This window comes from Dipodomys spectabilis, unplaced genomic scaffold (genome assembly GCF_019054845.1).
Source record: "Dipodomys spectabilis isolate Male_0828 unplaced genomic scaffold, ASM1905484v1 ptg000301l, whole genome shotgun sequence".
In the NCBI taxonomy this organism is placed as follows: domain Eukaryota; kingdom Metazoa; phylum Chordata; class Mammalia; order Rodentia; family Heteromyidae; genus Dipodomys; species Dipodomys spectabilis.
Window position 1 is genome coordinate 335,007 of NW_024870978.1, and position 12,403 is coordinate 347,409.

Sequence of the window (12,403 nt, forward strand, 5' to 3'; positions counted from 1 at the left end):
GGCAGATGGTTCACCACGACCGAGAATGAGAGGGGAAACTTACCCAGGGCATTGACTGTGTCATGGGCATCTTGGCAGGGGACTCCAGGCCCCCACTGGTGGCATGGATTCCCTCCTGGGACAATGTACTGGTGAGCAGTCCTCCCTGGAGTCCTGCAGACTCCAGTCTGTGTCCGGCCTGGGGTGTTTCCAGCTGGGCAGTGGTAAGCAAGTGCATTTTCCCTGCTGGAGCTTGCTTGCTAACTGCCATGGAAGTTAGCTAGGGCTCTCTGAATGGCACTTTCTGTAACCTGCTGTAAGCTGTCTGGAAGAAAAAGATGACCACTGAATTTACAACCCTTCAAGTTTGATTGGGACAACTGAAATGCAATATTTTCCAGGTTTTTTTTTTCCTTGAAGCTGGCAATTTCCACTAACACCTGGGATGAGGGATCAAATCAGACAGACGATTTCAGCCTCCAAACAATGATGTTCAAAGCAGCACAGGAATAGTTCCCAAGCCAGAAGGTCTCCTGTAATGAATGTCATGCCTTGACTGACTTTCTTTGGTAGCTCTTAATTCTCCTCCAGCACTCTCTAGGGTGACCACCACAGTCAAGGATGTCATGGGGAGCAGAGATTGTGACCTCACCATCCCTAGCCTGCCAGCTGTGAGCAGAGATGATTCCCAGAACCTGCACTGGACTCTGGGAGATTCAGAAACCAGGGATACCTCAAGAATCCATTCTCTGCAACATGAAACTTGGGGGCGGGATGTGGTAATCCTGACTGGCCCCAGGAGGGGAGGGAGAGGAGGCCCCTTGAGCCAGGCATTCAGCTCACAGCAACCTCATTAACATCTACATGGGGAATTGAGTGCTACAGAGCTGGTGAGCTGCTGGACAGAGATCTTTGAGAAGATAGGCATCCCAGAGGCCCTGGAGTCCAGAGAGAACATAGTGGCTCACATCCTCAGAGCAAAAACAGTTAAGTGGTGGCACCAGGAGGGGGTAAGACGGAGGAGGGAGAACTGTGGGAGAGCTTCATCAGGGTTCGTCCCCCTTCCATCACAGATGATTCTTACCTGAATCAGATGGGATTTTTCTGTAGTATTGTCATAGAAAAATGCCCATTTATTTATGCAACAAATCATTAATGTGTGCATCAGGCTCTGGGGGGGTCATAGACAATGAAAAATTCCAGGACTGGTTCCACAGCCCATGAAGAATCCTTGGATTGATCTGGATGCCAGGGCTTCAAGACTGTCATTGTATCTACTTAGGAGGCTGAGATCAGAGGATTGAGGCTTTTGGCCCTGGCAGGAAAGCCTGTAAGACTCTTGTCTTCAATTAACTACCAAAAATAAAATGCCAGAAGTGGATGTGTGCTTCAAGCCATAGACTACTAGCCTTGAGTAAAAAGGCTTGGGGACAGCACCTAGGCTCCAAGTACAAGGCCCAGAATTGACAAAAAGAAGGTAAAGAGAGAGAGGATGGAAGGACAAAAGGAGAAAAAGAGGAAAGGAAGGAAGAAGGGAGAACATGAAGCCTTGGTTTGGAGTCCCTGGATCAAGGGAGACAACTATTCACAATCTCTGTGGGGACAGTTTCAGAGCCTAAAGCCAGTATGTAGGACCAAGCCACTGACCACTCAGCAACTTCATGACAGCCAGTAGCTGTGTGGTCACCGACTATAGAGGGAACCAGCCTTGGGTTGGACCTAGGACTCAGGGAGGGTCACCAGGTTTCAATTATCCCCAGCCTCATCGAGTTTATTTTCTGGTCAGATAAGAAGAAAGCTTCCAAGGCCTAGGGAGGTTTTGGGGTGAGAGAGTTTCAAAGGGGGATCAAGGGATAAGCAGGAATTTGAAGAGGCAGGATGGTCCCAGGTCAGGTGTGCCAGGAAATTTGAATCATGACCTCCCCTGACAACATAGATTACCAGCCTTTGATCCAGTCACACTGCTATTAAAAGTCCTGGCACCTTAGGTTCATCATTGATGACCTGGTTGTCGTTCACTGCAGGATGCCTGTACAGTACATCCTTGGGGACTAGGACTTTCCAGGGCTCAATCTGACGATACCACCCCTGGTGTTCATTCTTTCACCAAAGACTGAGGTAAGCATGCCACTGCCACAGGATAGCCTGGGAATGAGGGCAGGAAATGGGTCTCTTGGCTGGCTCAGTCTTTAGTCTAGATGGCAGATCTGGGATTCAGAGAGGGCAGGCTGAAGGTGGGGCAGAGCTGCGTAGAGGCTGGTGGGAAAACCAGAGACACTGGGATCTGAGCAGGGTTGTTTCTTTGATAATACTCACAACATAGGAACATTTCTGGGATAGAGCAGCCCTTTTCACCTCCCCAAGAGGGACCTAGATCTCCCCAGTTTCCAGGAAACCCTTTAGTTCGCATATCATGTGGTTGGATAACTAGAACTTACCTCCCTGCCCAGTGCTGAATCAGGACAGTGAGATATCCTGAGTCTTTGATAAGGTCAGGGGATCTTCAGTATGAGATTGTACTTGAATGTCCCAACTTGGTGCATGTTCAGTCCTATCTAAGTCTGCCATGATGTAGCATATAGAATCTAGAGAATCAGAGCTGGATGGGGTCTGTTCTGGGAGTCCTGATTAATATGTGTTAGCTTTGAGCTCCCATATGCCCACCTGCTTCCCTTTCTTGGTTGGGCCTATGCTAGAAAAAGCTTGAAACTAGGGCATGGATCTTATCTTTTATGCTCCAAGATAGCACTCTACCATTTGAATCACAGCTCCACTTCCAGCTTTTTTGGGTGTTTAATTGGAGATAAAGAGTTCTCACGGGTTTGGCTGCTAAGTGGCATCCAACTGCAGTCTTCAGATTTCAGTCTCCTGATGGAAAAAGATGACAGGAATGGAAAAGTTTGTTTGGCTGGTTGCCAGCACCTCGTGGCTGCTATCCTAGATACTCAGGATGTGAGATCTGAGGATCAAGGGTCAAAGCCAGCCTGGTCAGGAAAGACCCTGAGACTCTTATGTCCAAGGAATTGCCAGAAAACCAGAAGCAGTGCTGTGGCTCAAGCAATTGAGTGCTTGCCTTAACCTGAAGAGCTCAGGGCAAGCACCCAAGCCCAGAGTTCAAGCCCCTTAACCAACAACAACAAAAAAAGAGATGATTAAGTTTTCCACATAGCAGTGTGTATGGTAGGAAAAGCCATGCTGGTCTATGAGACATTCCAGATATGTGAAAGGCTCAATGATTTGTCTACAGTGTGTCTGATGTCGGTACTGACAACTTCTCAGGGGTGGGATGTGAACCAAATTGAGGGAGTTCATGTTTCTGTTCTCAGAGACTGCTGAATCCTTGGGCTATCCGTGTGTGTGTGTGTGTATGTGTGTGTGTGTGTGTGTGTGTGTGTCTGTCTGTCTGTCTGTCTGTCTGTGTCTGTGTCTGTGTGTGTTTGGAGGTAGAAGAACTGAGCCTTGAACTAAAGGCCTAAATGTTGTCCCCGAGATTTCTTGCTCAAAGCTAGAGCTCTGACACTTGAGCCACAGCTACACCTCTGGCTTTTTGGTGGTTCCGTGTAGATAGGAGCTTCACAAACTTTCCTACGTGGCTGGATTTGAACAGTGACCTTCAGACCTCAACCTCCTGAGTAACTAGGATGACAGACAGGAGCCCCCCGTGATGGCTTTGTGTGTGTGTGTGTGTGTGTGTGTGTGTGTGTGTTTGTAGAATTTGGTTGTACCAAGGAGTGCTGGACCCTTTGGTAACTTCTAAATGCTGTCTGTGGGGGCAGCATAGGCTTTGAGGCTGAGGTCTGGGGGCCTGGAAGGGTGGGACGCTTGAAGGGGACTCAGCACCTTTAAATTATAAGAGCAAGAGAAATTTGTGCCCTGGAACTGTCTATGTCGTGGGCTTGGTTGGTGGCAGAGGGAGTGTGGGAGCATCTGGAGGTGGGACCCACGGGGTGTGGCTCCCTAGGGGAACCGAGAGTGTGGTCAGCACTTAGTAAGGTTTGAGTCCTGTTAGTATGGAACATATTGGCATGGATCAGACTTTGGGTCTTCTCATCATAACGTCTGATGGACAAGGCCAACCCTACTTTAACTCTTGACCTGTGTTCTTCAGATCTCAGCCTCCTGTGTAAGTAGGGTTATAGGCATGAGCCTCTGGCACCGGACCTCAGATTCTTTTCGGTATATTAGGGTATGAACACTAGGCCTTAGGTTTTCCAGTCAGGTCTTCTTCCTTTGGAGCCAAGCCTTTCTGTCTTGGGCATGTCTGAGATAGAGACTCCATATATGCTCAAGTTTGACTGGATCATGGTCTTCCTATGACAGGCATGTGCCACCATGCCTGGTCCTCTGTAGTTGGGCTGGTAGATATGTAACGCCATGCTCAGTCATCTGTTTAGATGACTGTTCCAAACTCTTAGTCCACAGCAGCCGATTCTTTACCACAGTGGAAGCTCTGGGTTTGGCCTGGAACCATTGGTCCTCAGTCTCCTCACAGGACAGTTGTAAGGAAACAAGGGATCAAGACAAGGGGAACTCTGGGGCAGGACCAGGCATAGAGGGAATGTTCATCAGATAAGTTTCTTGGCAATTCTGTGAGCATATAACAAGAAGATATTTGGAAAGGACTCAGAAGGGTCTTGTTAATTATTATGCTACAGGTATGGGATTATGAAACAAAACATGGCTCTCTTTCATCTTTACCCCATCCCCATGAGGAAGGGGATCTTTCACTGTTCAGCTTTCCAGCATTGGAAAACGCTGCACAGAATAGCAGGATGAGCTTCTCATGACCCCGAGCTGACAGGAAGCTTGGCCTGACTTCTCTGCCATGCTCCCTAGGACAATGGGTGCTATTCAGTCCATTTCTTGTGGTGAGAAGTACACTTATTGTCAGTCGTGGGGTTTGAATTCTGGGCCTGGGCACTGTTCCCAAGCTCCTCAGATCAAGGTTACGACTCTACCTCTTGAGGCACAACACCACTTCCGGTTTTCTGGTGGTTCTTTGGAGATAAGGATCTCACAGACGTTCCTGCCTGGACTAGCTATGAACCATGATCCTCATATCTCAACCTCCTGTGTAGTTACCATTGTAGGCCTGTGCCACTGGCAGCTGGCTTAAGTGTAATACTCTCTCTCTCTTCTCTCTCTCTCTCTCTCTCTCTCTCTCTCTCTCTCTCTCTCGCAGTAACTGTGCTGGATGAGGTGTCTCAGCATCCCCATGTGGCTGGGACCCTCTTAATCTGGAGGTAGGCTGTGGGTCAGGAGCTTTCTTGCTCGGCTTGTTGAACTAGCTCCCTTAGGTTAGCCGCTCTGTGCCCAGGTTAGACAGTGATGGTTACTCATTGTCAGTCTGTATGGTGAGTACTTCCCCACTACCCTTTGTTAAGACAGTTAAAGGAAAGTGAATGAGGAGGCATCGCATTGTCCAACTGCACAGCACTATCCCGAGCCTCTGATCCTCACTGCCACCTATCTGGCCAGAACCTGATTATAATAAACTGAATTCACTCCATGTCTACTTCACGTTGCTAAGTGTGTCGTTTCGAGGAGAGGGGGCAGTGTGCAGAGGAAAGACCCTAGATCCGACACATCCTGGGGGACATTTGTTCTGTAACAGCGCGAAGTCATTGCTGTGGATAAGGAGATAGCCGGCATCAGACTGAGCCGGAGCAATGCTCAAATGTAGGTAGTCTGTTGAAGTATCAAACCCACCCATGTCTGCTTCTCACTCACAACAAGGAGGGTGCAATACAGGTAGCCCAGCACTGGCCCTAGGGGACTATAAATGGATGGTGACGGTCAGGTGCCAGTGGCTCTCACCTGTCATCTTGGCTATTCAGGAGACTGAGTTCTGATGGTCATAACTCAGACCCAGCCCAGGCAAGAGAGTGTGTGAGATTTTTTTTTTGGTCCAGTCATGGGTCCTGAACTCTGGCCTGGGCACTGTCCCTCAGCTCTTCAGCTCAAGGCTAGTGCTCTGCCACATGAGCCACAGTGCCAATTCTGGCTTTTTTTCTTTTTGCTTATGTGGTGCTGAGGAATTGAACCCAGTGCCTCAGGCATGCAAGGCACGCTCTCTAACACTGAGCCACCTGCCCAGCCTCATGTCTGTGAGATTCTTATCTCCCATAAACTACCTCCCTCCCCCACCCTTGAAAAAGCCAGTTTTGGTGCTGTGGCTCAAGAGATAGAGCCTCAGCCTTGAGTAAAAGAAGCTCAGGGATGACACCGAGTCCCTGAATCCAAGACCTGGGATTCCCAAAAAATAAAATAAATGAATAGTGGACACTTGTTATCTTTCTACTAAAATGGATGGATTAATTCTTCTCTCTGTTAATCATAGCCAAAGGTAAGGGGCGGGGCTTCCCTTGATGTTCCTCTAAACCTCTCTTTCCCTCTATTATCACCCTGGCTTCAGTTGCAGGATAAAATTAAGATCATCCCACTTGATGTGACCGTAAGTACTCTCCCTACCTGCCTTCTTGGGGTGGAGATCCTGGATGAACTCACCACTGGGTGAAAGAACCACCAGAGAGATGGAGGTAGGTATCCCTGAAACTCATAGTCACACACACACACACACACACACACACACACACACACACTCACCCACCTAGGCCAACTCTCACTAGCCTTTTCCAAAGATACTTTATGTCTTGGGGTTAACTGACCTATAAATAACTATTTTAACTAGGGCTTGCTAGCTGACACGAGATAAACAGAAGCTCAAAGTAAAGGTTCTGGAGCCTGTCTGGGTCAGGCTCACACTTGACATCCTGGCTCCTCAGTAGGCAGAGATCTGAGGATCAAAGATCGAAGCCAGTCATAAGCTGGAAAACCAATAAGAGTCATCTCTGCATGGAACCACCAAAAATCCAGATCTGGTGCTGTGACTCAAGTGGTAGAATAGCAGCCTTGAGCATGAGAAATCAGAAAGACAGCTCCCAGATCCTCAGTTCAAGCCCACAAAAGAAATGGCCCCATTTGTTGCCCCCAGACTGCCTGGGCCTCAAGTGCCCCCTCACAGAGTGTGATACTGCACTGGTTCCTGGGTAGTGTATCAGAGCCTTCAGAAATTGGGTGGTGAAAGCCAAGCCTTTGCCTTTGTGTGCTCTCAACCCAGCTGGAAGGCAGAGCATGACAAGGCCAACAGCCTGCAGAGCAGAGAAGATCCCCCTATGCCAGGGTGATTGGAGCGGGCTTCTTGGAGGCAGCATTTTAAGGGGGTCTTGCTTAACACGGAAGATGTGACAGGAAGAACAAAGAGAAAAGATGCCATAGATATAGGACAACATAGCAGAGCGTGTTTTTTTCCAGTCAGGGCTGCTGGTTAGAAACTCAGTAAAGACGGGCAAGACTGTCCTGAGACAGGCCCAAGGGGTCACATAAGAATAGCTATCCAATGTTGGTATTTTGTCTTAGCAGTAGAGGGCCCACCTAGCACACAGGAAACCCTACGTTCGATTCTTAGGTCCCGCATACACAGAAAAAGCCAGAAGTGGTACCGTGGCTCAGGTGGAAATATGCTCACCTGAAGCAAAAGAAGCTCAGGGACAGCGCCTGGACCCCGAGTTCAAGCCCCAGCACTGTCAATGTAAAACTGCACTTCAAGGGACCTGGGTGACAGGTGGATGGCTATGCCCTGAAGCTCTTAGTAGATCCATCCATGCTTTGTGTCTCCTTTTTGATAAAGGGGATCTGGACATTCCTGCAATGGGCACCCCTGGACCTGGTTATCAGCAACCCTCCCAAAGGCTTCAACTGGGACATGGAGCAGCTTGCCCCAGAAATCCTCAGATACCGGTTGGATGTGGTGGGAGGATACAGAGCAGGCCTCAGATGTCCTAGTAGGTCTAATCTACCCCAGACATCCAGGCAATCCAGAGGAAGTGGATGGGAGCTTAGAAAGAGGTAGTGATGTGAAGGGGGCCATTTAATGGCCACGTCTCTCCCCAGATTCTGAGCTTCCCTTTGCTGTCTCTGAGGGAGGTAGAGGAGTGTCTAGGTGGTAGTGTCTAGAAGCGGACTAGTTGGAAATTGTAAAGAATGAGACACATAGGCCATGCGCTGATGGCTCACGCCTGTCATCCTGGCTACTCAGGAGGCTGAGATCCAGAGGGACTTGTATCCCAGCACAGGGAGGAAAGTCCAGAGAGAGTCTCATTTCCAATCTCCAACCGGAAGTGGTATCATGACTCAAGTGGAAGAACACTGGCCTTGTGCAAAAATCATCATCAGGGACAGTACCCAAACCCTGAGTTCAAGCCCCTCATCCAAAAAACAAGAAAGAAAGACACCATTTGCTTGCCAGAGATGGTGAAGGAGTGAGTTGCTGTGGTTGGGACACCAGGTTCTGGCCTCAGTGTACAGCCATTTCTAGGAACTTCCCAAGTTTGCCTGAGTGTGAACTCACAGCAAGGTGGGCATTGTCTTACCAGGAACTGCAGAGGTTGTGGTCTGTCTTAGGCAGGGAGTGGGCGAATGGGAGCAGGTGTGGGAGAGTAATGTCAATTATATTCTCTCCAACCAAGGAAGAATGCTGGTGTCAAAGTCTGAATGTGTAGGGTTACATGTGCTTTATGGCCTGACATGTTGGGTTTCCCCTGGTTGTAAGAAGGTGGTTGAAACTGGGCACTGACAGTGTCTCACAACTGTCATCCTAGCTACCCAGCAACCTTACTTTTGCGCATTTACCCAAATGATCACAAAACTACCAGCACAACCATGTTTATTGCAGTATTATTCACCATAGCTATGATATGGAAACAGCCCCAATGCCCCTCAGTAGATGAATGGTTCAAGCAAAAATGTGTGATACACACACACACACACACACACACACACACACACACACACTGGAATTCTAGGCTTCTCTCAGAAAGAATGACATTGCCCATTTATTAGGAAATGGAAAGATTTGGCAAAAATTATATTAAGTGAAGTAAGTCAGACCCAAAGAAACATAGGTCCCATGGTTTACCTTGTTTTACCTTTGTTTGCAAGGATTAATACATGTTTAGGACAAGCAGAGAAGATCAAAGGCTAGGTATATATGACCATACAAGGTGATGTTAAACAAAATGTACCTGAAGTCAGAGACACAAGTTGTTTTTCCTTTCTTTCTTTTGTTTTTTAATATGTGATTCTTTTGTACGTTATTCCCCCATGGTAAACACCTGTTTTCACTTTATTTGATTCCAGTATTTGAGGAGTGGAAGGGATACATTAGAAGGATCTGCATAGGAAAGAATAAATTAAAATATCCCTTTTTGCATATGACATGATACTATACCTTCATGGTCCATAAACTCCTTCCCCAAAATATTAGAAATCAAAAATCACTTTGGCAAAGTAGCAGGATACAAAAGTCAATCAAATAAAATCAGTTGCCTTCCTGTACACTGACAATGTAAAAGCAGAGAGGGAAATAAAGGAAGCAACCCCATTCACAATAACCTCCCCTAAAATAAAATATTTAGGAACTAACCTAACCAAAGATGTAAAAGAACTATTTAATGAAAACTATAAAAAGTTAAAGAAAAAAATTACAGAAGACACTAGGAAATGGAACGACCTCCCCTGCTCTTGGATAGGCAGATAATATAGTGAAAATGGCAATAATGCCCAAATTAATATACAAATTCAATGCAATTCCTATTAAAATCCCAATGATGTACATCTCTGAAATACAAAAAACAGTCCCAAAATTCATATGGAACCACAAAATATCTACAATAGCCAAAACTATTCTAGCGAATAAAGACAAAATGGGAGGGATATCCATGCCGCACTTCAAACTCTACTATAGAGCCATAATAACAAAGACAGCATGGTACTGGCACAAAAACAGACCCGAAGACCTATAGAATAGAATAGAAGATCCAGAACTAAATCCAAATGCCTACAGTCAGCTGACATTTGACAAAGGAACCAAAGACTGACAATGGAAGAAACACAGCCTCTTCAACCACTGGTGCTGGGAAAACTGGGCGGCCACATGCAGAAGAATAAAAGTGGACCCCAGCATATCACCATACACCAACATCAACTCAAAATAGATTAAAGACCTTAGCATCAAACCTGAATCTCTGAAACCACTGCTGGCAGAGTAGGAGAGACACTTGAACTTACAGGCACAGGAAAGAATTTCCTGAACAGAGTCCCAGGGTCACAAAAAATTGGAGTGAGACACGACAAATGGGACTACCTTAAAATAAAAAGCTTCTGCAAAGCTAAAGCTGTTGCAACCAAGCTAGAAAGACAACCAATTAATTGGGGAAAAAAATTTACTAGCAATATATCCGACAAGGGGTTAATACCCAATATATACAGGGAACTCAAGAAACTAGGCCCTCCCAAACCTAACAAACCAATTACTAAATGGGCAAGGGAACTAAAGAGAGACTTCTCAGAAGAAGAGGTAAAAATGGCAAAGAAACACCTTAGGAAATGTTCACCATCCCTGGTTGTGAAGGAAATGCAAATAAAGACAACCATGAGATACCACCTTACCCTAGTCAGAATGTCCCACATCCTGAAGTCAGCCAATGACAAATGCTGGAGGGGATGTGGAGAAAGAGGAACCCTAATACACTGCTGGTGGGAATGTACACTTATACATTCACTTTGGGAAACAGTCTGGAGAGTCCTAAGAAAACGAAATATTGACCTCTCTTATGACCTAGTCATACCACTTGTAGGCATTCATCCTTAACAACAGGAACCAGTATAAAAGGACACATGCACCTCCATGTTTATTGCCGCACTGTTCGTAATAGCCAGGATACGGAAACACCAACAAAGATGAATGGATCCCAACATTGTCGTATCTACACACAATGTAATATTATGCAGCCGTTAGAAATGATAAAATAATGGCATTTGCAGGGAAATGGATGGAGCTAGAAGGTGATCATGTTGAGCAAGGTAAGCCAAGAGCAAAGAGACAAACAGTACATGGTCTCCCTGATAAGTGGATGTTAAAACCAAAATGTTAGGTAATACGACAAAATTAACAGGACTTAAGAAACAAAGACTTCCACTCATCTGGTCGAATCTCTACTAAATAACCCCATGCTGGTGATCACATGTATAGTATATATGTGTACAATGCAGGGGAACCAGGAAGACGACATAGAACTAGAGGGAATCAGGGGAAAACCCATCAGCTGCACTGGGCATTGACCAAAATGAACTAAGCAAGCTAATGGCAGGGATGGAAGGAAGGGAACAAATGGGAAAAAGGAACAGCTGATGTTATGCAAAACAAAAGAAATGTACATACCAACCAATGTGGAAGAAACAACTGTATCACAAAGCTCATAGAACTCATAAATGTTATAGACTGATAGACAATTTGCTCCAGAAATGTTAGAATGTGTTTGTGACTTTAACTGAGCATCACTATCCCATAATACTGTGAAATTACGGAAATTATGTAACCACTTAATTACAATAAAAAAGCACAAACTCTCCAGAAATCATTATAGATGTATACAACTAACTCTTGAATACATTTTGACATCAAAGTCAGGCAATTCACTTGGAAGACTTCGATGGAATCCATGAATTGTTACAGTAAGCTATTGTTGTTATTTGGTTTGTGAAAATATTTTGTATGGAAACAAACAATGCAATGGCATTTTTGAAATTTAAGAAACTTAAATGAACAATTATGACTTAGGAGAGCAATTTGTAAAACCTTCCAAAACTTCAAAGAGGTAGTGATACATACTTATCCTTTTGGCAATATCAAATACAGTTTCTTCCAAGTTGTTCTTCAGACATAATGGCTCAACAGAAGCAGATCCCACATGTCTTTGCTATCTCTATTCCCAGCAGCAAGATTCAAGGGGGCTATTGGTATCTGCATCATGATGAAGTAAGAAAAAAGCCTCTCTCGTATTATTCCACATATAAGCACTGCACAGGGTTGTCCAGCCATCTACAGTTATTGCATGAATATCTGCCGCTTGAGCCACCAACTCACGGACAGTTCTAATTGTCCACTGTAGGCTTCCTGATGAATATGGTTGTACTCATTGTCATCCCTAGGATTCACATGAGTGGCCTTTTTGGAAAGTAGTCTCTGCACTGTAATAACCTAATTATTTTCAGCAGCCCAAAGAAGAAATGTGCATGGATCCTTCTCCATTTTTCTTGCAATTGTACCATTCCTCACTTTTTCATCATGTTCCTCGTCTTCATTAGAATTGCCTAACCAGAGACTTTGAGTGACAGTGGGAATGAGGTGTCCATGTATTTCCCTAATGGATCAGGTTAGTTGAACTGTTCACAACAATCTGGTGAATTTTCTGCATCTGTTTTTTCACCATGATTTATTTTCCCTTTTTCAATTTTTACTATTCGAAATTATTCTAACTGGATTTAGGGAATTGATGGAGAGCAGAGGAAAGATTTTCCTCTG